Source organism: Ictalurus punctatus, chromosome 29, assembly GCF_001660625.3.
Source record: "Ictalurus punctatus breed USDA103 chromosome 29, Coco_2.0, whole genome shotgun sequence".
NCBI classification, from domain to species: Eukaryota; Metazoa; Chordata; class Actinopteri; order Siluriformes; family Ictaluridae; genus Ictalurus; species Ictalurus punctatus.
In genome coordinates, this window is record NC_030444.2 from 7,822,269 (window position 1) to 7,847,790 (window position 25,522).

Below are 25,522 nucleotides of genomic sequence, written 5' to 3' on the forward strand. Positions count from 1 at the left end.
CTGGTCCCGTAGGGTTGGCGGTTCGATTCCCGGCCCACATGACTCCACATGCCGAAGTGTCCGTGGGCAAGACACTGAACCCCAAGTTGCTCCTGATGGCAAGTTAGCACTTTGCATGGCAGCTCTGCTACCATTGGTGTGTGAGTGTGTGTGAATGGGTGAATGAGAACCAGTGTAAAGCGCTTCGGAACCGCTAAGGTTAAAATGTCTTATGAAACAAAAATTTTACTTTTTGGGCTGAAGGCCAAGTGTGATATCTGGTGGAAAAAACCTTGTACTGCTCATCAATTGGTTAATACATTATACTGAAGTACGGTGGTGGCAGCATCATGCTATGGGGGTGATCGTCGGTGACAGGGATGGGGAGACTAGTGACAATTGTGGATAGGATGAATGCAGCCAAATGCAGAGAGATCCTTGAAGAAAGCCTGTGACCTCAGACTCGGTTGAGTTTCTTCTGTGCAAGTCTCCAAATCTTTGAGTGGCCTAACCAAAACCCAGACTTCAACCCTATACTATATCTATGCCTGTTTACTTCCAGCTTGTCGGAGTTCATTCAGCCCATGCATTCTGTTTATACTCTGTACTAGAATGCTGCTAGATTATTTTTTTTATCCTCACATTGCCTACTCTGTGAGATTCAGAGACATTTGCAGAGTCAAATGAAGAATTAAACAGCACTGACTGAAACACATGTTTATTTATTGTTTTTATTTACAGGAGAAAATGGTTTGAGTGCATTATCTGAGCAATTAAGTCATTTTCTACAACCTGAACATGCAGTGAGAAATCAGTGACTTCCATTAGATAGTGGTGGTATTTAAATGATTAGTGTAGATACAAATTTTGATGAGTGAAACTCATCAATACGGACAATTCGGAAATACAATACGGACACCAGCACAGGTATATGCAGTCAGCACCAGAATTACTGACACCTTTTGTAAAGATGGATACGATTTTCATATAACAGTGATTAATTAGTATAATGCCGCCATGAAATATGAGATAAATCTAACCTTTTAAGAGTTATACATTTATTCTAAGTGAATAAGAAATGTTAAATATGAAACGGTACACATATTTACCAAAAGCATGTCACAATTATTGTCACCCTTGCATTCAGTACTTTGTGAAAGCTTACTTTTTGTGAACCCTACTTTGTGAAACACTTCTGCTATAAAGAGTGATGTGATGAGCAAGCAATCTGAGAGCATTTCAAATCTCCAGTCCTAGGTCCTCTCTTTTGGATTCTCCTTCAGCACACCATACAGGTTTCAAAGATGTTTACATTACAGGACTGGGATGGCATACTGTAAGCTTGATTGTCATTATTGAACCATTTTTGTGTGGATAAGGACTTATGTTTTGGATCACTGCCTTTCTGGAAGATCCAATCATGACTTTGTTGTAACTGCTTGGCAGAGGCAGACAGATTTTCATTTAAAATCTTCTTGTACTTCATGGAGTCCACAATACCATTTATGCTATAAAGGTTCCTAAGGCCTCCATTGTACTTAACAGTGGGGTTTAGGTTATTTTGTGTATACATACCTTCCACATAGTTTCCAAATAATCTCCAGCCATGATCATTGGAGAACTTTGTGCTTGGGGGCTACATCCTCTTCCATCCTCTTCCAATCTGGTGCAGTACTGTTCTGTTTAATTTACACTTCTTATTTATTGCTCTAATAGTGGATAAGGGCATTTTCAAGCATGGAGGTTTTTAATAACCTATGAAGTTGAACACAATTTTATCACATTTAATTTGTATATTCTCTGATTGTCCTTGTTCTGTTGAATTACTAATGGCACCTCATATTTTCATGAATGACTGAAAGTAACCATTAAAAAGAAAAATAAATTGCTCAGTTACACTTTATTCATAAGAAGTGCTAGTAATTGTGCCACAAAATTTTGTGAATTTGCCAAGGATTTTTAAATCTTCTTAGAATAAATTGACTTTAAATAAAGGCTAAATATCTTAGCTTTTTACTGTAAGATTAAGGTGAACCAGAGAGGCATGTTTTATTTATTTATTTATTTATTTTTTACCTATCTTTAACAAATACTAAATAGTGCCAGGCTGAGATTCATCATTAATTGGACACTTCAGGAGAGATGGAGTGTGTTTTGTTCCAATCTTGATTTAATTATTTTCTCATTAGTGCGCATTATATTACCTGCTGGCCTTTGAGATGTCAGGCTTTTAGTCATCACGCTCCGCTAATTAAATGTCAAGCCCTTTCTAATTCCATGAAAGTCACTTGTTTCAGTGAAATCTTTTCATTTTGATCTACCGGATTTAGATATTTATATTGATGAAGGAATATTTCAGAGGCCCTGATTGCTCTGGCGCACAGTTGCTTTGTGTAAAATTCCATTGATTATTACATCTTGGTGGGGGGAACAGTGGCTTAGTGGTTAGCACATGTGTCTCGCCCCTCTGGGGATGGGGGATCAATTCCCGCCTCCGCCCTGTGCTTGCGAAGCGGAGTTTGCATGTTCTCCCTATGCCTTAGGGGTTTCCTCTGGGTACTCCTGTTTCCTCCCCCAGTCCCAAGACCGGTTGATTGGTATCTCTAAATTTTCCGTAGTGTGTGAATGGGTTTGTGAGTGTCTGTGATTGTGCAGGGTGTGTGTGATTGTGTCCAGGGTGTTCCCCGCCTTGTGCAACCTGGTCCCTGGTTTAGTACCAGTGGACCAATGGAGACTTTAATCCCGCCCCTGATCTGCCTGGCAATCTTTTCGAAATTTTTGTAATCATAAGAAAAGAACTTGGAAGCGAGGAGAATGAAAACTGAAGTGAATGAAAAGAAAATTAAATTATGAGTTCATAATAAATTATGAATTTGTGTTCTCTGACATGAAGTTGATGCCATAATGTCTTATCTATCTGTCACAAGAATGAATGAAGACATAATTTAACATAAATACTCTACAGTAAATGAGTTAGACGTTAGCAGTTAATTGTGTAACCCAATGTGCACAATAGCAAGCAATAAAGCACCAGGTGACTGTTCATTTTCTACGTACGTGCATGACATAGAGCGGCAATTCCAGACACAGTGACAAACAAAGTATCAGTGCAACAACAACAATCAACTTTTGAATTGAAATTTTGAATGTTCTGAATCTGTTGAGATATCAACTTTGAAAAGGTGAGATTTTACCAAAACAAAATTAGATACAGGATTTAAATGTCAACGATGTATTATGTAAGGATACACAGTTCAATGAACACATCTAATGACAGTAACTTGCAAATGAAAGTTTTGTCTCATTAATATTCCTCTTTGCAATTCATGCATGATGGGCTCATTAGTTGGTGACAGCAGTGCGTGGCCCTCTAATGCCCCTGTGTCTGTCAGTATGACACCCTGTACATCACACAGGCTGATTTATCTGCCTGTCAGACTCCTTTAACTGATGAGGTCTGTGAGGTGATTAAAACCATTCATTCTTAATTGTTTCCATGATGACTTTAATACTTTGGCGGGTTTCTTGTTGTCATGCTTTATCTTCAGCTGTCTAACAGAGGCCTGCAGGTTTCGTGCCAAAATAGATTGGTATCTGAAGAGAAGCAGCCCCATAACACGATGCTGCCACCACCATGCTTCACTGAGGGTATAATGTCATTGTCAGTTATATTTATATAGCACCATTAAACACAACCAGGGTTGACCAATGTTCTGAAAAAAATAAAAACACTTAAACAATAGAATATCATTAAGAAAATACAGTGCAATAAAATGTCCTCATTGATTATATGCCAAATCAAAAAGATAGGTTTTTAGCTTAGACTTAAAAACAGTTAGCGATGGTGCAGATCTAATATGGAAGGGCAGAGCATTACACAATCTGGGGGCAGCTACTGAAAAGGCACGGTCACCCCTACATTTCAGCTTCGACCTCCAGATACACATCAAACCCCGGTAGGATGACCGGAGAGACAAAACTGGACGATGTTCAGTCGGTAAATCCGAAAGGTAAGGAGGATCCAAACCATTTAAAGATTTAAACACTACAAGAAGAATTTTGAACTGTCTCGTTGGTTTTGCACCAAAAATATGTTTTAGAATTATGCCCAAAAAGTTCTACTTTGGTCTAATCAGACCATAGTACATTTTGCCACATGGTTTTTGAGTGATTTAGGTAGGCTTGGATGGGGTTTTTTGTGAGAAATGGCTTCCGTCTAGCCATCCCACGTCATAGCCCAGACATGTGAAGAATATGAGAGATTGTATTCACATGCAGAGAGTAATCAGTACTTGTCAGATATTCCTGCAGCTCCTTTTATGTTGCTGTATGTCTCTTGGCAGCCTACCTGATAAGTTTTCGTCCTTTTGTCAATTTTCTCTTGTCCTTTTTTTTTTTTTTTTCAATTTTGGAGGGACGTCCTGTCCTTGCTAATGTCACTGTGGTACCCCGTTTTCTCTACTTGCTGAAGATTGCCTCAGTCCTACAGAAAGAGCTGATTTTTATTTTGGCTTAGTTAGAATAACTTCACTGATGGTAGGTGTATGATGATTACTTTTGAACATGAGTATGAATGTGGTTAATTCTGAGCAGAGTCACATTAGATGCCAAACATTAGGTTGTAATGGCAAAACAGTTCCCATATCATATCATTTTTCAGGAGGGGCTAATAGGATTTTTTTTTTTTTTTTTAAACACTACTGGTCAGGAAGGAATACTGACCAATCCAGCCTGCTACAGCTTACTTGCATTCAGGGCTGAAACCTATTTGGTTTTATTTCCCAAAATATGATCAGATTAAAGCAGTTACTGAAGATGGAGATGAATAAATGAACATAGTAAGCACATTGCGCAGTGTGGGCACCCAGTACATTTCACTTTTTAACAAATGTGTCCTTACTTTGTCCTGCAAGCTTCACGTATGACTTCCTGCACCGGCCCACATGAAAAAAAAAAAAGATCAACTATTTTTGGGATACCAGTCCCCATGCACAACTTTACTTTATAATGAGCTAAACAAAATTAGTTACAGTAGCCTCAGAGAGTGGTATGGCCAAGAAACGCCTACTTTCACAGAAAGGGGTCGTTTGACAGAAATGGCAGATGACCCACCAAAGACCTTTTCCTGCAGCTTTGTGGGCAAACATATGAGAGTAACTTATTCACTCAGCACTGACCGCTTTCCACAAAACTGTCAAACTTTAAATGACAGGATTCTGTGAAATTCTTTAATCTAGTGACTATATCTTGCTCCAAAAAGCTCAGTGTCATTGTCTGTCTCACACAGAAGAACAGAGAGTCAATAAGACATTCAAAGTTCAACATTCTGAAGGTGCTGGCCTGTGAATGTACGTGTGTGTGTGTGTGTGTCTATATATATAAACTCTGTCTCTCTATATAAAATCTATCTATCTAGCTATCGACATAGTTCCCTCCACTAAAATTGGCACCCTTGGTGAATAAGAACAAATAAGACTGAAAAAATTGTCTTTGGTTATCAAATTGGCTCATGGATATCAAACAATTACAAACACAACACAGGTCTATCCAAAAAAAGCTTTGTTAAATATAGTTGCGCAACAATTATTGGCACCCCTATAAATTCATATGAGAAAAATATATTTGAAGTTTATTCCCCTTGATATTTTACATTTTTTAGTACACCTGGGTGACTAGGAACAGCAAATTGTTCAAACATGACTTCCTATTTCACAGAGGTATAAATATGAGGTAACACACAGGCCAAATTCCCTTAGTCATTGATAACAATGGGTAAGAACAAGGAATATAGCTGTGATGTGGGCAAAGGGTTGTTGAGCGTCACACAATAGGAAGTGACTATAAGAAAATAGCACAAGCATTGAAAATGCCCATTTCCACCATCAGGGCAATAATTAAGAAGTTCCAGTCAACTGGAAATGTTATGAATCAACCTGGAATTGGACGTGTGTCTATATCGTCTCAACAGACTGTGAAGAGGATGGTTCGAGTGGCCAAAAAATCTCCAAGGATCACAGCTGGAGAATTGCAGAAGTTAGTTGTGTCTTGGGGTCAGAAAGTCTCCAAAACTACAGTCCGATGTCACCTACATCACCACAAGCTGTTTGGAAGGATTTCAATAAAATAGTCTCTACTCTCATCCAAAAACAAACTCAAGCGTCTTCAGTTTTCAATTCAATTCAATTCAATTTTATTTGTATAGCGCTTTTTACAATAGACATTGTCTCAAAGCAGCTTTACAGAAATATCAACACGGTATACAGATATTAAAGGTGTGAATTTATCCCAACTGAGCAAGCCACTGAGTGGCGACGGTGGCAAGGAAAAACTCCCTAAGATGTTTTAAGAGGAAGAAACCTTGAGAGGAACCCGACTCAGAAGGGAACCCATCCTCATCTGGGTAACAACAGATAATGTGAAAAAGTTCATTATGGATTTATATGAAGTCTGTATGGCCTTAGGAGCAGCCGTAGTCCCAGCAGTCTGGAATTAGAGAAGATTTGAGCTCCATCCAGAGGCAGAAAGGATCTGGATCTCTAGTATCTCCATAAATTCGTGTGGGGCTCGGCGAAAGGAGAGAGGGAGAAAAAAGATTATTATGACTGCGAAGTAGTAGAACAGAATGTAGTCAGGGTAGGCTTGAGTAAACAAATATGTTTTAAGCCTAAACTTAAACACTGAGACTGTGTCTGAGTCCCGAACACTAATAGGAAGACTGTTCCATAACTGTGGGGCTCTATAAGAGAAAGCTCTTCCCCCTGCTGTAGCCTTCACTATTCGAGGTACCGTCAAATAGCCCGCATCTTTTGATCTAAGTAGGCGTGGCGGATCATATAAAACCAAAAGGTCGCTTAGATATTGTGGCGCAAGACCGTTTAGTGCTTTATAGGTTAATAATAGTATTTTATAGTTAATGTGAGATTTCACTGGGAGCCAATGCAGTATTGATAATATCGGTGTGATGTGGTCGTATCTTCTAGTTCTAGTTAGGACTCCAGCAGCTGCATTCTGGACTAACTGGAGCTTATTTATATTCCTACTGGAACATCCAGACAGTAAGGAATTACAGTAATCTAATCTAGAGGTGACGAATGCATGAACTAGTATTTCCACATCATGTAGTGACAATATGTTTCTTATTTAAGAAATAATTCTGAGATGAAAGAAAGCTATCCTAGTAATGTTATCTACATGAGCATCAAATGATAGGCTGGAGTCAATAATCACTCCAAGGTCTTTAACTGCTGTACACGATGAAACAGAAAGACCATCCAGAGTAACCAGTTTCCCAGACACTACTGGAACTGGGATCGGGTTCTATGGTCAGATGAAACCAAAATAGAGCATGTTGGTAATAAACACCAGAGGAGGTTTTGGCGCACACAGAGAGGTAGCCATATGGAAAAGTACCTCATGCCCACGGTTAAATATGGTGGTGGCTCTTTAATGTTTTGGGGCTGTTTTTCTGCCAGAGGACCTGGACATTTTGTTACGATACGTGATCAAATATCAACAGATATATGTATTAACAGATATTAAATGAAATGGACAATGATCCAAAACATACATCAAAATCAACACAAAAATGGTTTACTGACCACAAAATCAAGGTCCTGCCATGGCCATTCCAGTCCCCTGACCACCAGTGTGGAAATATGAAGGATCTGGAGAGGATTCTGTATGGAGGAATGGGCTCTCATCACTTTCCATGTAATTATGATTGTAATTTGTGTATTAATATAAAATCTCCTGCTATATGGCAGGGTATAAATACAAATTAACATTGCAACTGTTTATTATTATTATTATTATTATTATTATTATTATTATTATTATTATTACACTTGTATACAAAACATTGTACTTTGCATTTGTCCTAATGCCCACTCAAGCAGAAACATTTCCGTTGCCTGTGATGTGACACTACCGCAGGGTGGGACTCTACCATCGTGGTGGTGTGGTGGTCACGGCCACCGTCACAGCCCTACTGAACCTACTCTCTCAATTTGTATAACCAGCAGATGTGATGTGAACTGTGAGAGCTGTATTGAGTGCAAGACAGTTAGCCAATGTCTGCTCAAAAAGTTGCTAGATTTGCCGCTAGGTTCTTTTTTGAAATAAAGTCAATAAACGGGGTAAAAAACACCAAATCTAAAAACACATTTTTTTTTACCCCACCAATTCTGAAAAAGAAAAAGCTTTTGGCCTTTTTTTCCTTTTGAAAGTACAGTATTACAATTATCACAGCTTCTGTCATAGAAAGAAACATCTCTATATGAAATTACTGACTGATGCTTACTATTTAAATCTAGAGTAATTTTTCAGCAGGTCTGATTTAACTATCCACTGTGATCAGGGTCAGAGTTTGCTGAGCTGGCCATGATGTGTGAGCATGTTGGTGTCATTATTAAACAGAAATTTGGTCACTCCATACCAGGGGTATTCGACTAAAATCTGTGCAAACTAACATGACTGAACAATGACACCATGCTTAATGATTAGTGATTACTTGGTGGTGAATAAGACACACCAATGTGATTTGGTTAGTTTATGTTTCTATCCACTGAAAAACCTTGCTGGCTGTGCATCTAGACCATGACCATGGTTCACAACCCCTGTCCTACACATTTCCTATGAATTTTGTGTTGTAAAGGCTTATTTTTTTAAATGGCAAAATAACACAATAAGAATAAACACAAACATGTTGCCACCGTTGACTGATTTTTGTGCTGCTATGTGTTTTTTTTTTTTTTTTTTTTTTTTTGGCTACTGTCTGTCTGTGTTTTTCAGAAAAGAAAAAAAAACCCCTTATCAACCAGCAATTTGCAGACTTTTATTCAGGTGATAGACAGCTTGTGATGTCAACCAGTCAGAGCACAAAGAGTTGTATGACAAACAGTACAGCAGTTACAAAAACAGACCTAAAGGAAACCGTATCTGTCAATGGTGAGATGGAACAAAATTGCCAATGCTTTAGTGGAAAAAGCAAATGAAAGGTTACGAGTTCAGGCAGTTTGAGCTCTGAGAGTAATACAATAGTGCACTTGTAGCGCTTCAAACTCATCCATTATACAGTTTGAGCTCCTGTGTGAAGCTCCTGTATTTCATATACCCAGTATCAGCATATTTTCCTCCTCATTTGTGTAGAAGGAGGATTAATTGGCTGCTGAAGCAAGTGAACTCACTAACCTCCACCACATTATGATATTTGGGTTGTCCGTCCATCCGAGATTCTTGTTAGTTATTTCAAGAACCGTTGGTTGAAGGTTTGTAGGATTTATATGGAATTGTATCATTGTAACCAGCATGTGAACTGATTAGATTTTTAAATTGATCTAAACAGGGTCGAGGTCACAGCAAGGTCAAATGCCTGAAATTGTTTTTCTAGATGTTTATTTTAAGTGTAGTTCTGATATATAAATTAGTAACAAGAAGTAACAACTAGACTTGGTGAAAGAGGCATCCCTGTTGACGCCGTTGGTGTTAAGTTTGACTTTTGTAGCCTTTCTTTTTCTGTGATAACTTCAGTGTTTAGTCACATACCAGCTCAAAGATATAACGCTTAGTTGTGCCATCAGTGGACACATACTCACTGATACTGGACCGTTGATGATTGGAAAAAAACATCACCTGGTCTTTTTCCAATTTACATTTATGGCATTTTGTCAGACACCCTTATCCGGAGCGACTTACTAATTTATGCAACTGAGCAGTTGAGGGATAAAGGCGTCCAATGTTCATCTGTCCAGTTTAGCTGCAATTACCACATAGCAGGCCAAGAATTCTGGACATCAGCACTATATATAATATATATAGTGTGTGTCTATATATATATATATACATATATGTATATATATATATATATATATATATATATATATATATATATACATATATGTATATATGTATATATATATATATATATATATATATATATATATATGTATATATGTGTGTGTGTGTGTGTGTGTGTGTGTGTGTGTGTGTGTGTGTGTATATATGTGTGTATATATATATATAAAATATATATATATATATATATATATATATATGTATATATGTGTGTGTGTGTGTGTGTATGTGTGTATATATATATATAAAATATATATATATATATATATATATATATATATATATATATATATATATATATATATATAAACATCTTTTTCTGTGCAGTTTGTTATAGCATGAGGCATTGTGTAGCACTTGTAGTGTTTGCTTAGCTGTCTCGTTTTGATGGACGTTTATAGCACCACAGTAATCGGGCTGTTAGTTCGCAGTGAAAGAGTGTAGATTCTCTTAAGTTCTTTCTTTCTCACAGCACGGTTGCCAACACTGTTGTATAGAAATGATAAAAGTATTAGTGCAGCTAAAAATATTCTGCACATAGCAGACAAATTTATTAGTACATTATAACCAGGTAATGTCTCATTTTAATTACACATTTTTTAATTATATTCCAAACAAAGCACAATGATGGAAAAACAAATTACAGCTGAAAAGTTAGCTAGATTTAAAAAAACAAACAAACAAACAAAAAAAACCTAAAACCTATCGGAAACTGATTAAGCTAAAATGCAGTCGCTAGCATAATGTAATAATGTATGGTGAGCTAGTATGCTAGATAAATTGTGATTGTTGTGGCCAAAATGCTTGATTTTTCTGCAGATTTTAAAAAAACAAAAACAATTTCAGAGTTTTTTGCAAAAAACTACGGAAAACTAAACGAAACTGTTTTGCACGGTCTTTTGCAGTGATGTTTGTTGGTAAATGAGACCTTTTAGCTGCACTTATATTTGATGAACGTGAATCAACAACCACTTTGTCTGAATGTGCATTGTGATGTCATATGATGCATCTTGAGTTTCCTTGATTTCGTGTTAATTTCTGTGAGTGTAAAATCCCGGGGGAACTATTTAATGTAGCACATTGTGTTTTTGCGCCCTCAAAATAAATAAATAAATAAAAAAATTAAAAAAAAGGCAGCAAGTCGTCAACATTTTAGCTATGAGCTGTGGTCTTCTGTCCTCATATTGCATGTAAAAGATATTATTCAAGCTGAACTACCATTAAAATTAGTTTTCACGATACGTTTAACTGTGAGGTGACTGCATGTAGTATAAAGGATACTTTAATCTTCCCAAGTTTTTCCTCATATCCACATGTTCCTGATTCAGAATAATTGTCTGCTAATTAAAATCACGATTGTAAAAAGCATTCTAAAATCAGCCAGATCACACCTCGGCCGATGTGTGTAGTTTAGATGGTGGGATTCGGAACATTTAGGTTTGTCACACTACCATGAAGTGCTTAATGTTTAAGCAAACGTACAGTGCTGTGAAAAAGTATTTGGCCCCATTAAAGATTTCCTCTGTTTTTGTGTATTTCTCATACTAAATAGTTTTAGATCTTCAGACGAAATACAACATAAAACAAAGGTATCCTGAGTAAACACACAAAGTTTTGTTTGATTCATTTTTTTTATTGAAGCAAAAACAAAGTTATCCAACATCTATCACCCAGGTGAAAAACTAATTACCCCCTTAAACTTAATCTGTTTGTGCCACCTATAGCAGCAATAACTGCCACCAAATGCTTACGATAACTGGAGAGCAGGCTTTCATTTACTTCTAGGACTAGGATTTACTCCTATGCTGTGGATCATTGTCTTGCTGCATAATTCACTTGCGCTTGAGTTTCAACAGCCTGAAGACCAGACATTCTCCTTTTAGGTTTTTCTGGTAGAGAGCAGGATTCATGTTTCCCTCAATTATTGCAAGTTGCCCAGTCCCTGAAGCAGCAAAGGTTTGTTTTGGAAAATTGAGACATGCCTTAATGTTCTTCTGGGTCAGCAGTGGTTTTCGCCTCACCACTCTTCCATAGATGCCATTTTTGCCGAGAGTCTTTCTGATAGTGGAGTCATGAACAGTGACCTTTATTGATGCAAGAGAGGCCTGTACTGTAAGTCCTTTGATGTTGTCCTTGGGTCCTTTGTGACTTTCTGGATGAGTCATTGCTGTACTCTTGGAGGAATTTTGGAAGGTCGGCCACTTCTGATAAGGTTCACTACTGTGCTGAGTTTTTCCATTTGGGGATAATGGCTTTCACGGTCATTTGAAGTTCCAGAGCCTTTGAAATAGCTTTGTAACCCTTCCCAGACTGATGTATTTTAATCATCTTCTTCCTCATCATTTCTGGAATTTCTTACAGTTTTGGCACAGTATGTTACTGGGAAGATCTTTTAACCAACTTCATGCTGTTGAAAAAGTTCTATTTAAGTGTTGATTTGATTCAACAGGGTTTGCAGTAATCAGGTTGCGTCAAGTGCAGCTGGACCCCATTATGAATGCAGTTTCATAGGTTTGGGAATTAGTAACTATGGGGGCAAATACATTTTCACACAGGCCCAGTTGGCATTGGATAACTTTTTTGCTTCAATAAATAACTATCATTTAAAAACTGTATTTTGTTTTTACTCAGACTGCCTTGGTTTTATCTTAGATTTTGTTTTAATTTCTGAAGCAATTTAGTATGAGACACACAAAAACAGAAGAAATCATATATATCAGCAAATACTTTTTTCACAGCACTGTACCAAATGAAAATATTTGTTTTGCAAATCAAGAGGAAGCAAGGTTTATTTTCTTTCTCTGGAACAGCCTGGATATCAGCGTGACCTGGACTCCTGGGCTTCTGATTTGTCCATACCTATACTCATTACAATGTGTATGCATAACTCAACTCAAAATTGTAAATAACGCAATGCCTATATGAATTGAATGCAAAACAAGTCTGTATGTGATGCAGATACAGTAAATGCACAGTGGTTAAAATCATCTAAGGGGATAATGTTCCCCCAAATTAATTTTATTTAATGCTTTATGACACACTGTGCACCTGAGAGTGATTTATTAGACATAATTTGTATCCCAGACACCATATTTCTGTACATGTAAAACATTCACTACAGGTGTGGTATTGTGGTATGGGAAGAGTTGTATTTCTTCATAATAATGTTATATTTACTGTTGAACGCTGGGCCAGTTGGTTGAGAAGCTGCTCAGGGTCTCCGAGTGACATTTCTCTCTAATTATCTATAGCTTAGTGGAGAAATGATGGAGTCAGGTGTTTATTTTTGGAGGGTGTGTTAATGGTCTTCATTTCCTCTGTGTTAAAGGCCATAGACAGATTTCTGACAGATTCTATATCTAGATATCTGGTCTGCTTGCTACATTATTTATATATATATATATATATATATATATATATATATATATATATATATATATATATATGAAACCCTTCAGGCTGCTGGGAAGAAATACTGCTAATTATGATATCCAACTTGTGTGCTTTTTTCCCCCCCACACTTTTGTATGAATGACATTCTGACCCTAACCTTAACTATTTCTAAGTTTTTATATAACTTGTTTCATAAGACTTCTTATTTGTATTGTATTGTAAATAATAAATGAATTCATGAGTACATGAAATCTACTTGTTCCAGGCATCCGAGCTGCTGATTCATCCACCGCTATCACAGTACAGGAACTTTTACACAAATTTGCTATTGTATGTGTATGCACTGTACGTGCATGTATGTGGGTGTGTGTGGGTGCATGAATAAGATCTTCTGTGAATAAACTTTGTAGCTGTAGCAGGCTAATTACAGTGTCTGTATTTCACTATATATTGTATAACAATAGCACTGTCTCTGAGACCGTGTAAAGTATATATTAACTGCACTGATGTATAGTCTACTTTTAAATACACCATCTACTGCAGTGTCACATTTACACGACTCTCAGTAACATCTAGCATGAAAGATTCTTCTGAACAGTAGCTCCTGAAGAGGTCCTACACACAGCAAAACGTCTCATTAACTAGACATACACTTTGCAAAGTATACATATCCAACTTTAGCACTCTATCTTAAAACCAGACACTTGGGTTGTTGTTGTTCAGAAATGGTGGAATGAATTATAATTTTAATTTCCTCTGCAAAGTCCTTCCCAATCTACAGGAAATCATTAAACATGCAGGTCTTTTGAACTATGTATTTGCCAGTGACCTCAGGTCCAGTACCAAAATTTTTCTGGTGTATGATTTTTGGTCAACGCTCTTGGTTGGTACCAGTAGGAATTAATGCTACTTGGGGGCGGGGCTAGCAGATTTTTTATTTATTTATTTTTTTACTGATTACTTACATATGTGTACTGTGTCACAATGCATGAACCCTTATACAGTGATGAACATACAATTAAAAAAAACAACAAATACACACACGATTGTGCGTGTGCTGTCAAAAGAAAAAGTGTGCTGTTTATTTCATAGTCTGCACAAACATTTACATTTACATGCTCATTTCCCTCCTCTAGCTTGTCCATATTTATTAGCTAGGCCCACAAATATCTAGTATTCTTCAGTATATGTTATATAAAATAGATTTGCAGTTTCTGTTACAGTAGATGAAGACCTGCCAACCTTCAGGAATTTAATGTCTGTGTACGCTGCAATGCGTCACTCAAGATACAGAAAAATAGTCTTTCCCCCCCCATTTAAGCCAGCCAGTTGACAGGTGCAGTTTGAACTCCATCTCATATTAGTAATTAGTAGTCTTTTTGTCGATGCAACGATGCGGTGAACACTCTGTCAGTCAAGGTAAATGTATATGAAAGTCTTGCAATGTACTGTATGATTCACTTGGCTAACAATGAAGACTAAAGTATAAAGTTAACATCAGTTAACTATGGTTATTAGGGATGTACTAAGATTTTAGCCACTGAAATTTTTCAGGTGAAAATAATCAAAAAAATTGACAAAAAACACTTTACAAATAATTGTAATGGTAGTGAGGATTAGCCCTTTACTGCGTGGTGTTGCCATATAGCAACAATTCATTCATTTCCAATTTTTTGATGGTCAGAAATACAAAACTGCTATTTTCCTATACAACGTGCTGTTTGCACGTTCTTTTCAGCAAGCACATGGCATGGTGAAGGTCATCCTCGGAGGTCTCTCAAAATTATATTAATTTTTCAATAGTTAGGCAAAACTACTTGAAGGAAAAAACTGAAACACTATCAGAGATGTGAGCATTTTTCATATTCAAAGTAAGAGAAACTGTTGTCATTTCAGACATTTTGCAATTGCACCCGGTGTTCTAAATTTTATGTTTAAAGAGAAAGAGTTAAGAATTCTAGAGAAAGAATTCAAAAGAAGACACTTCACCCAAAACACGTTTGGATCTAATTTTTGTATGTATTTTGAGTGAGTCAATCCATCCACATACCATACTTTTTACAACTGTAATTCCTGTCTAGAAGATATAACTTTTACACGCTTTCTAGGTGGCAAAAAACTCTGCAACTTATAGTCTGGAAAACGCAGTAATTGTATTTGTGATCTCATATTTTTTGTGTTATTTTCACTATATGATACCTTCCACCATTGCACATTGTTGCCATATAGCAACAATTTACCAACCACCCCCCTAAAATTATTTATTTATTTACTAATTCAAATAATAAAAATCCATAAAAAGCATTTACTGATTTAAATTAAATAATTCATGCTGCACAGGGTTAGAAAATCCATAGACTACATTCAGAAAGATTGTTTGGTTTTCATTAGAAAACTCATTGGTATTTGTTAGTCTGTTGTAGCAGGTTTTGTGGGTGGATATCGATTTTACTGTAGGTTAATTATACATTGACTTGCCAAGTTGAGTCAGACTTGCTCGGAGCTGCCCTTGTAGATTTTTTTGTGTGTATTGAATGTGCATTTTAGTTCACCTGTTAGGATACATGTTACAATAGACTAAAAGTGAAAATCAATTATTTAATTTGTTATTTTATTTTAGTAATGGTTAGTGTGAGAATTTGCTTCAGCAAATTATGGCCCTGAGTTCATTAAGATGGCCCATTTGAACCTAATGCATCTTATGCCATTTTTTCTGTCATTTCAGGGATGGACAAACAATAAATTAATTAATTTTCCACCAGGCATTTGGAACCTCCAGTTAGGGCTGCACGATTATGGCCAAAATGATAATCCCGATTATTTTGATCACTATTGAGATCTCGATTATTTATCACGATTATTCATTGATTTTAGGGACAACATATTTTTGTTGTACTTTCACATTTAAATAAACAGACCGCTGCTTTCACCTCCATGTTTTGCTACATTCCTGCTAATGTACAAATCTTTGCATCAAATTAGACTGATCCTTAAAGTGCATCATCTCCTAGAAGCAAAATATAAATAAAATAGTACCCAAAATATAGGATAAATAAAAATACCATCAACCAGATGAAAATATGCATCAAATATAACAATATGCAACCAGATAAACAATTCAGGCGTATGCAGAAAAGGCAATAACTATGACTACGATTACATGGACAGCAGTAATCTAATTATTGACCTTACTCTGAGTAAGATAATAATGTGATTAAGGTGTTTACATGAGTCTCTTTTAGAATACTCCTGTCATGTTCCCGTTTTACATGTTTTAGAACATAATTTGATTAACAGCCCGCGTCATTACGTCACCGCGCCACGCCGTCCGACGTTCCTCCAGAATTCCACGTATCAACATACAGTTCGTCTTTGTTATGGTACCGTATACAGTTTTGGGTGTTCTTATGTATTTTTTTTTATGAAGTGCAGTTAATTATTTGTCATGCTATACGTGCTAATAGACAACTGCTTGAAGCCGTGGGTGTGTCCCAAATCGCGTAGTTACCGTCTATATAGTAGACGAGATACATGTATTTTTCCCCACTACAAACCTATAGTAGGAAAGTGTGCGATTTGGGACACAGCCGAACTCTCTTGTTCGCCGTAAAACGTAAAACTGCTGTGTGTGATCATGTCCTGTCGCAAAATGCGGTGAAAACTCTCACACGACGTTCATAATGTGATTAAGGTGTTTACATGTCACTACTACACGTCCATAATGCGACTAAAACAGGAGTACTCCACCTGTCTTAATTAGATTATTGCTTACTTCGATTATGACCTTAATTAGATTAAGGTAAGTAAAAATTGCTGTTTACATGGTAGTTTCTTAATTAGAGTATGGTCTTAATCTGATTAAGAGTGGATTCTTGTTGTCCATGTAAACGCAGCTAGTGTTTACAGGAGGAGAGACGCAGCCACATCACCCAATAGAGCGGTGACGCAGGGATGACATCATTTGGTACCAGAACCTGGAAGTTAGCAATAGGATTTTCCCATAGGCTTTTGGATTATTGCATAAAAATAATCTCCGTGACCAACAAAAGTATACAATACTAACACGTTTTGTCCATCAAGATAATTTTCACAAATGAACACAACTTTTTATGAAGTTTAAAAACTAAATACAATCGCCATAAATAAACGAACTACACCACGGTCACTTGGCTTCAACGTGACCATCACCAAGCTTCCAACAGCTTCTCCAAACTTGATTTAAAAACATTTTCCATAATACGGATTTACTCTGTGAATGAATCTCCGTCCACTGTTTTTTTTTGGGGGGGAATTGTGCACAGCACACCTGAACCAGTTTATCTGCAAAGTTTTTTTTCCTGTTCGGCGTGATGACGTTTAATCTCCCCGACAACGTCTGTAGTCCCATTTAGCAACATGTTAGTGTCATGATTTCCCTCAGGCAAAGCGCTGGAGCGTGCAGCGTGCTCTGAAGCACTAAAATGCTAACTCGTTTCCGGGTTTTGGCGTTACAAAATGACGTCATCCCTGCACCGCTCTATGGTGATTGGCTGTAAGTGTAGGAAGTGCTTGATTTGATCTGCAGTGGAGTTTTCTATGAGTGGAGGATGAACTTTAAACCTCAATATCGCAATTGATCATGTTCATGTAATCGTGGGCAGTCAATCATAATCGAGATCGATATTTGATTAATTGTGCACCCCTACCTCCAGTGTACTTCCCCAGTCTCATGTTTTTGTTGGTCAGAAACCTAATGGTCAAAAAAATACTCATGAAAATGAGTGAGTGCTGAAATCCCTGGGAAAATTCTATTCTATGTTTATTGTTGATCCTCAGATGTGTCAACATCTACAGTTTAGCTGTAGCATTTACCATTTTTGACCCTTTCTATGATATGTGTCACCTGAAAACTACACTTTTTGCGCTTTTTTCAGGTAAAGCAGTACTCAACAAACACCCAAACATGAATGAAATTGTAATTGGAAAAGCTAATATACCGAAGGGGAAAGGACTTGGGGACATGAAGACACACCTTTGCTTCTGGTAGTAGTTACTTATGCTTCTTATCAACTTTTCATTAAACTAGTTAAAGTAGTTCTTATAATGTCCAGAGTTTGTGAACACTTGAGGCTTTTCGGAAACTTTGAATAAAACCCTGATAGCCTGAACATGTTATCTGCTTGTCCAGGTCTCCTGATATGTTTTTCAAACTGACTGAAGAGAGGTTATCTTGGTAAGGAGGTCAATGCTGTGGTCCTGTAATGCTTGGCGCACACACACAAACACACACGCACACAGACAGACCCCTCTTGGCTTACTCTTCCATTTATTCAGCCCATATTTCCATCGACACTTTTATGTCCTGCACAAAGGTGGTGTTGAAAATGCCGTATCTGTATTCTGTATACTGAATACTGTACACACATACTATTCTTCATATGCAGCATTGTATACAATGTACAAAAAGGAACATTTGTTACACTATGCTCATGTGAGTTATCTCATCTGTTAGTCAATTTCACTTGTGAATGAATTAGTAATTTTGAGTTATTGTGATCCAGAATGTGGTTAAAGCCAAAAATCGGAAAACGTGCCATCTTAAGAAAAAAAAAAAAAGGAACAAGACGGGAGTGTAAACGGATATTTTCTGTTCTGTATTAAGTCAGTCATTATAGCTCACAACAACTGTTATCATATCTGGTAATGAATAGTAGTATTCCAATTGACTTTGAATATTGTTTAGGTACTGAAGTGCAAGAGTGAAAGTGAATCCAAACTATTAATAGTATATTCTGGACTGAGGTAAGCAGTGCACAGTATAGCTAGCTAAACATTTTTCTTTTTTTTTTATCTAGTTTGATTAAGTTGATTACCTGGAGCAGCTGCTGATAAATGCATCGAAACTAGCTAGCTAGGATTAACAACAATCCAGGCATGATGAAAGTTATCACTCACATAGTATTTATTTATTTATTTATTTATTTATTTATTTATTTAGCTAGTTAGTTTATTGGTGCTGTGTTCATTAGGATCTGCATTCGCCGGACAGCAGATGTTTCAACTATCCATTCACATTGAGAGGGTGTAGCTTCATGTGTTTACCATTTAGAGTCTAAAATAAAAATTGGTTTTCAAGTAGGCAGATTCTTTAAAAGGTCTTACAATGCTTGGCCTCATCCTGGCGATAGCACCAAGCCATAAATTTTCCATGAGCACTTCAGTGGAAAATGAGTGAAAGCTCAAGTATGGATGCTTGCTTGTATTATATGTGCAGTTACAGTAGCTGTGCTATAGTCTTAATGAGCTGTATTTGCTGTTTGTTCATTTGCTATATGCTCACCAGAAGTTTTGACTACTTTTGCTTCCGCATCAGTAAACACGCAACCGTGAGAGGGGTCTGTAGTGGTTGTATCCACAACAGTGAATAAAAAATTTCAGGCTAACAAGCAATATAGCCATTCTAACATATACAGGGATAACATACTGTAGTATAATCTTGATATTTACATGGATTGCTGCCACTTTGTCTTCTTGACAGTTTTCCCCATCATTTTATTGTATGATGATGTACACCATGATGATAGCGCTGGCTTCATACTTGAATTTTTTCTCCTGGATTCGCTTGTATCCAAGTACCGTATGGTGCATACTGATTTTGGGCAGGGTTTAGTTTGAGTTCTATACATAAGAACTCATTTTGAGCAAATACTTACTATGACAATATTTAAAGTGGTTTAGAGGAAGGTTAAAACAAATAGAAGCACACAGGAAATAATTGCCATTCAACAGAAATCCCAGTACTACGTTAATAGCTACAGAAGGAATGGACAAAGCAGTAGCTTTCATGTGTACAGGTTATTAGTTTTTTATTCATAGTCACCCAGCAACAATTCAACAAGCTCAACAACCAGAGAAAAATAAATTAATCTTACTTTCTATCAACTGTAGTAACTTACTGCTTTTTATCACAGGAGAAACACCACCACAGCTCTGTTTGACACTGTTCATTTGTAAAACTCCCAACTGAACACTGTACTTCCTTATTTGGATAAAATCTATTCATGCATACCGACTGTACACCTGTACCAAACATGATAGATCAGGCTGGTTCTTCAAATCTGGCCCTCGAGGTCCACTGTCCTGCAGAGTTTAGCTCCAACCTCAAACTCACAACTTTTACAGCATAATGCTACTATAGAGGACTTTTACTACAGAGGAAAAAATGGCACTTTCTTATCCCCATTAAAAAAAGAGAAGTCCCAAACCTGAAATGTTCTGCATGCACACTATACTTACCTAGGTACCCCCTAAAAAATGAAACTGACACTTGAACCCATCCCATTATACATTGACAGTAAAAGTGTGAGCGATCTTGAGCATTACATTTGGACTTCTAAGTTCTAAGTCTAAGGAACAAGACTGTGTAAATGTTTATATAAGTCCATTGTGATGTGCTCTAGAGATCAGTTTTTGTTCCAAGGAGCTAGGCCCATCCTGAGCAGAGATATCGAGGTTTCTGTAATCAGCTCTATAACTGAAATTTGTTGTGTGGTCTGACAAAGATGGCCGTTGTACTTAAACCAAGTAAAAAAAAACAAAAAAACAAACAAACAAAATCACCCTTTTGTTATGCAAATACATAGAGGTGATCACTCAAAAAAAAAAAAAAAAAATTTTAACTGCCACGCAACCAACTTTACAATTATTGGACCAGTTGAGATGGAATGACCCTTTATACAGTGCACCTTGATGCTGAAATGATATCCCAGGCTACACCCTTCGAATCCCACCATGTGCTGTATTAAACACTTTTCCATTTTCTGGTTAAATAGAATATCTTCTATGTGGAGGATTAATTAGCATGCACGGAGGACAGTCTGTTCAGAATAAGGAACACACACGTGTGTGGAAACACGTGTAAACCCAGTGACTTGCTGAGTTTTTGTCAAGATTGCAGGCATGATGTGCGTCATGATTGTATACACATTTGATGTTAGTCTCTAGTAATGCACTTGTCTAGCTAAGTAGCTGGATGTAGATGTAGCTTTATGTAGCTAAGTAGCTAATCACATATGGTGATATGTGATTACATTGACCCTAACCCTAACCCTTGCTGCCACTTATTACTTTAGGCAACCAAACATGGGACTGTGGAGCATTGTGGACTGTGGATGTATTCTTATTCCACTCCTGTTAAAGTGAAAGTATTCCTTCAACACTGGGGAATTTGCTGTGTGTAGTTTCTCCAAACTGTCTCATTTGATCCACAGTGTTTACGAAGATAAACCACCTCAGAGTGTACATTTAAAATTCTGTAGCAGAGAGAAGAGAAGGTAAATAATCTCCCATCCAGTGCCAATATGTCTGAAGGTTAAGATTACATCTATCATGGAGCTGATATGTGACAGCTCCAAAGAGCTGCCAGTGTTTATTTTGAGTGTTCATTTCATCTTCTGCATTGCTGATGCTTTCAGAGTTCACCTCGCTGACCTGCAATCAGAAACTAATAATACATTGTCCTAGCCTTTGTTTGTCTGTTGCTGGGAACAAGGATTGCCAACGCATACCGGATACACAAACGTGAAATAGACTGCAGTGGTATTATTTTGGACTGGGTTAGTGATTCGGACGTTTTTGTAATATACACGACTCCCATGTTAATCCAAACGAGTCAATACAACAAAGCAGTGTTACAATATAAAGACGACTCAGTTTTTAGAATCTTTTTCTGTTGTTCTATAAGCACTCTTTGTTTAAATGCTTTGGTTTGGTTTTAATGTAAATCTAAATCAATTCCCTCACTAACTCCTCAACAGTATATAAGAGAGAGGTTATTAAAGCTGTCAGATTAAGCCTCAGTTTCATCACTGCTCCATGGTGTTTTATCAGCAGCCAGTAACGCACTTTGAGAGGATTATAATGATTTTATTTTTGGCAAATTAATAAGACACAAAATGTTCCCAAGACGAATCACCCTACATCTAAATAGCAGAGCTTTTTGGATACTTGTTCAGAGACAGCTAGAAATCATGAGGCATGGTTGTGGTGACTGATAGCTTGAGGTGATGCACCTGCAGTACAATGGCTTTATTCTGTTCTTCCATCAAGACCAGTAAATGGGCATTTTCACCACATTTAAGCCATTGATTTTAGTTGTGCGCAGTAGTTTTAGGCCCACTCCTGCCTATTCTTAAAGGAATTCTAACCAATCTCTCCCGCTCTTGCACTTATACTTTTTGTTTGTATTTGCTTGCAGTTTTTTTCTAATGGACTTGGTTGATTCCCAAAACATAAAACCAGGATAAGCACTTACTAAGGATAAATGAATGAACACTGTAACCTATCGGGCGCCATGCCCAATACACTCCCATTCTAATGAACATGGCCTTTTTTTTGTCTGAAGAGCTTCATACCTCTCACAATTTATTTATTTATTTATTTATTTATTTTTTTTTTTGTGTGTACAGTCCCAATGCACATTAGAGGTTGACCAATAGTGGATTTTACCAGTACTGGTAACGAAGTTGGGCCAGTACCTGTTGATAGCCGATTAATCAACCGATATGTTTTCATTCAGTATCACTTCCAAAAATTAACACTCAACTATTCAGTAAAATATTATAATACAAAAATAAGCAATACTGACTGTACCATGAAAATTTACTGTACTTTTTTAAATGAAATACATTTATAAATATGAATATATATATTAACTATCAATAAATATCAAAGTAAATAAAAGGTATACATCCAAAATTAACCAAAAAAGTAACACTCTAAATAACATAAAAATAGAGACGTCCAAAAAAAACCACTTCAAATAACACAACAAAATTTGTCAACGCTAGTTTTTATTTTGCCTTTAGAGGCCGCTCTCATGCTGTATAATGACAGTGGATCCTTCAACGGTCATGACATTTCAGACACAAACATGGCATTTTCAAGTGGTGTACAGTGAACAAAAAAGAATGATAAACTGAACTGGACTGTTATAACTGAATCCACTGAAATTGTCCAACTTTAAAGGAGAATGCAAAATGATACTTCCTTGGTGTTTCTTTACTATTATTATTATTATTTTTTGCAAAGTATATTAGCAAAAGAACAAGCAATGAAAAACAGAAAAAAGATGAGACAGTGCCATCATACATTTAAATGTTCCATAAACACTCTTGTAATCATCTTAAAAAAAAACCCTTTGGATTTGATTACTTTTTATATTTGATGAATAGGAAACAAATTCTGTCTTGAGAGTACAAACATCCTCCTTCTGACTGGAACACAATTATTTTGACCCCCCCCCATTATTATATAATAAAAATATTAGCAGGTTGATTATTACAATATATAAATTTACCGATTACCTGCAAATGCCTAACCATCACTGCCATTATAATCAACTGTTGTGATGTCCAGAAATTGGCAAGTTTTGAGTAAGCTGAATATTTTTATTAATTGGTATTAAAATGTATTCAAATATGCATGTGGTGCCTGAGAAAATCCATAAAACCAGTTCTGTGTGATCAAATAGCGTGTAAGCTTTGAGAGAGATGATACCTGTTGTCATGTATTTCTTTTGGTGTGCATATAAGATATATGTATTGCAGAAACTTGCCTGAAAAATTAAGGTCATTTCTATTCTGGGAAGAGCTGTAGTCGATTGTTTAGCTTACTCTCTGCTTAGATGTCTCACCAAAAGCCTCTCAGATGTATCCATCGTTTTAAAAAAATATCTCTGTTGAAGCTTAAGAAAAATATTCTGAACATTCCACTTGTTAAGAATGGAGATATTTTTGCACTTCACTCTTGGGGCATTATGTAATCAGGCAGTGAAAGGCCCGTTCTATAAGCCTGTTCAAGTACTCTGAGGATTTTCATTCTCTTTACCACAAGCTCGCTTTGTGAAGGATGGAACATACAGTTGAGGTTAAAGGTTTACACACCCATCTACATGTAGGCTGAAGATGTTCAGTTTCACTTTTTCACAGCTTCACATAGTTCACAATCCACATTTAAACAATCAATAAACATGTATTTCACTATACAGTCCCATCCGAAACTATTGGAACAGCAAGGCCAATTCATTTTTTTTGTGCTCTACACCAAGATGTGTGTTTGATATCAAAAGATGACTATGATAAGAGACTTTAGGATTTCAGCTTTTATTTCAAGGTATTTACATCTAGATTTGTAAAACAACATAAAAGCAAAAGTATAGGAACAGATAAATCTTGAAGTAAATAAAAGTAAATAACATCTATTTGGCTGAACATCCCCTGTTTGCAAAACTGCATCAAGCCTGTGACGCACTGACATCACTAAATTGTTGGTTTCTTCTTTTGTCATGCTCCTCTCTGGCTGTCCAGGCTTGGGCTCTTGACTGTTGTCTACGTCAAAGTGAGGAGTAGGGATGCACTGAATGTTCGGGAACTGAAACTATTCGGCCGAAAATAGCAAAAAAAAAAAAAAAGCACTTTCGGTGTTTGTGAAAAGGCCGAATGAATTTCACCGAACAGTGACGTATTTGATGACGTAACCAAATAGCCTAGCAACCAGAGTGAGACGTGCGAATGTCACGAGATCCCCTTCTGGCAGCGCGCTCGGAGAGATGAGAGGGCGCGCACATGCACGAGCTACGTGCACGAGTGCTCAGCGAGCGCATGCTCTTCGGATGTTGACAACCGGGGCATTGTTTACTGTGGACACGTGCGTTTGTTTTGTTTCTGTTCTGTTTCCTCCCTGTTTTGTCATTGGTTGTTGTTCGGGGCTGTGGCTTTATTGTTTTCAGCTGCCAGTGCTTAGCGCTGATTATATTATACCGCTTGCGTCCCTGTACACCTCGCGGAGTATTCTGTCACGTCGCGAGACGTAAGGGAGTAGAGTACGGAAGCAGGTAAAGACGTATTTATTTAAGGGCATGCAGACAAATCTAAATCGTAATCCAAAAAACCTAGTCAAGACAGGCAAAGGGTCGGGCGATCAGAAAACAGGCATAAACGGGGCAAAGCAGGAATCAGAGTTGCGGTCACAGAAAACTGGGTCAGAACAAGAACCATGATCTAGTACTATGGACTGGGAGCGGAAAAACCAGCAGGTTTCGGCTTCGGCCAAGAATTTTCATTTCAGTGCATCCATTGATGTGCTGGATTTCTCAGTATAATGGATCTGCTCACTATCCTTTACCTGTCTCTCCTTCATCAAGGAGGGACAGTTGAGTGTCTCCCACAGGCGCTGCTTGATCCTGCGGCCCAGCTCCTTGGAGTACCAACGTGGGGTTTCCGGTGGATGTCACCAACATCGGATCCACCACTGAGCGGTA

At 37.2% G+C, this 25,522-nt stretch overlaps 1 protein-coding gene across 1 annotated transcript in view; it reads left to right on the top strand.

The window, feature by feature from the left end:
* Window positions 1–25,522, top strand: part of LOC108260876 (Kv channel-interacting protein 2) — a 249,109-nt gene that overhangs the window by 31,223 nt on the left and 192,364 nt on the right. The gene's annotated exons all lie outside the window — the stretch shown is intronic.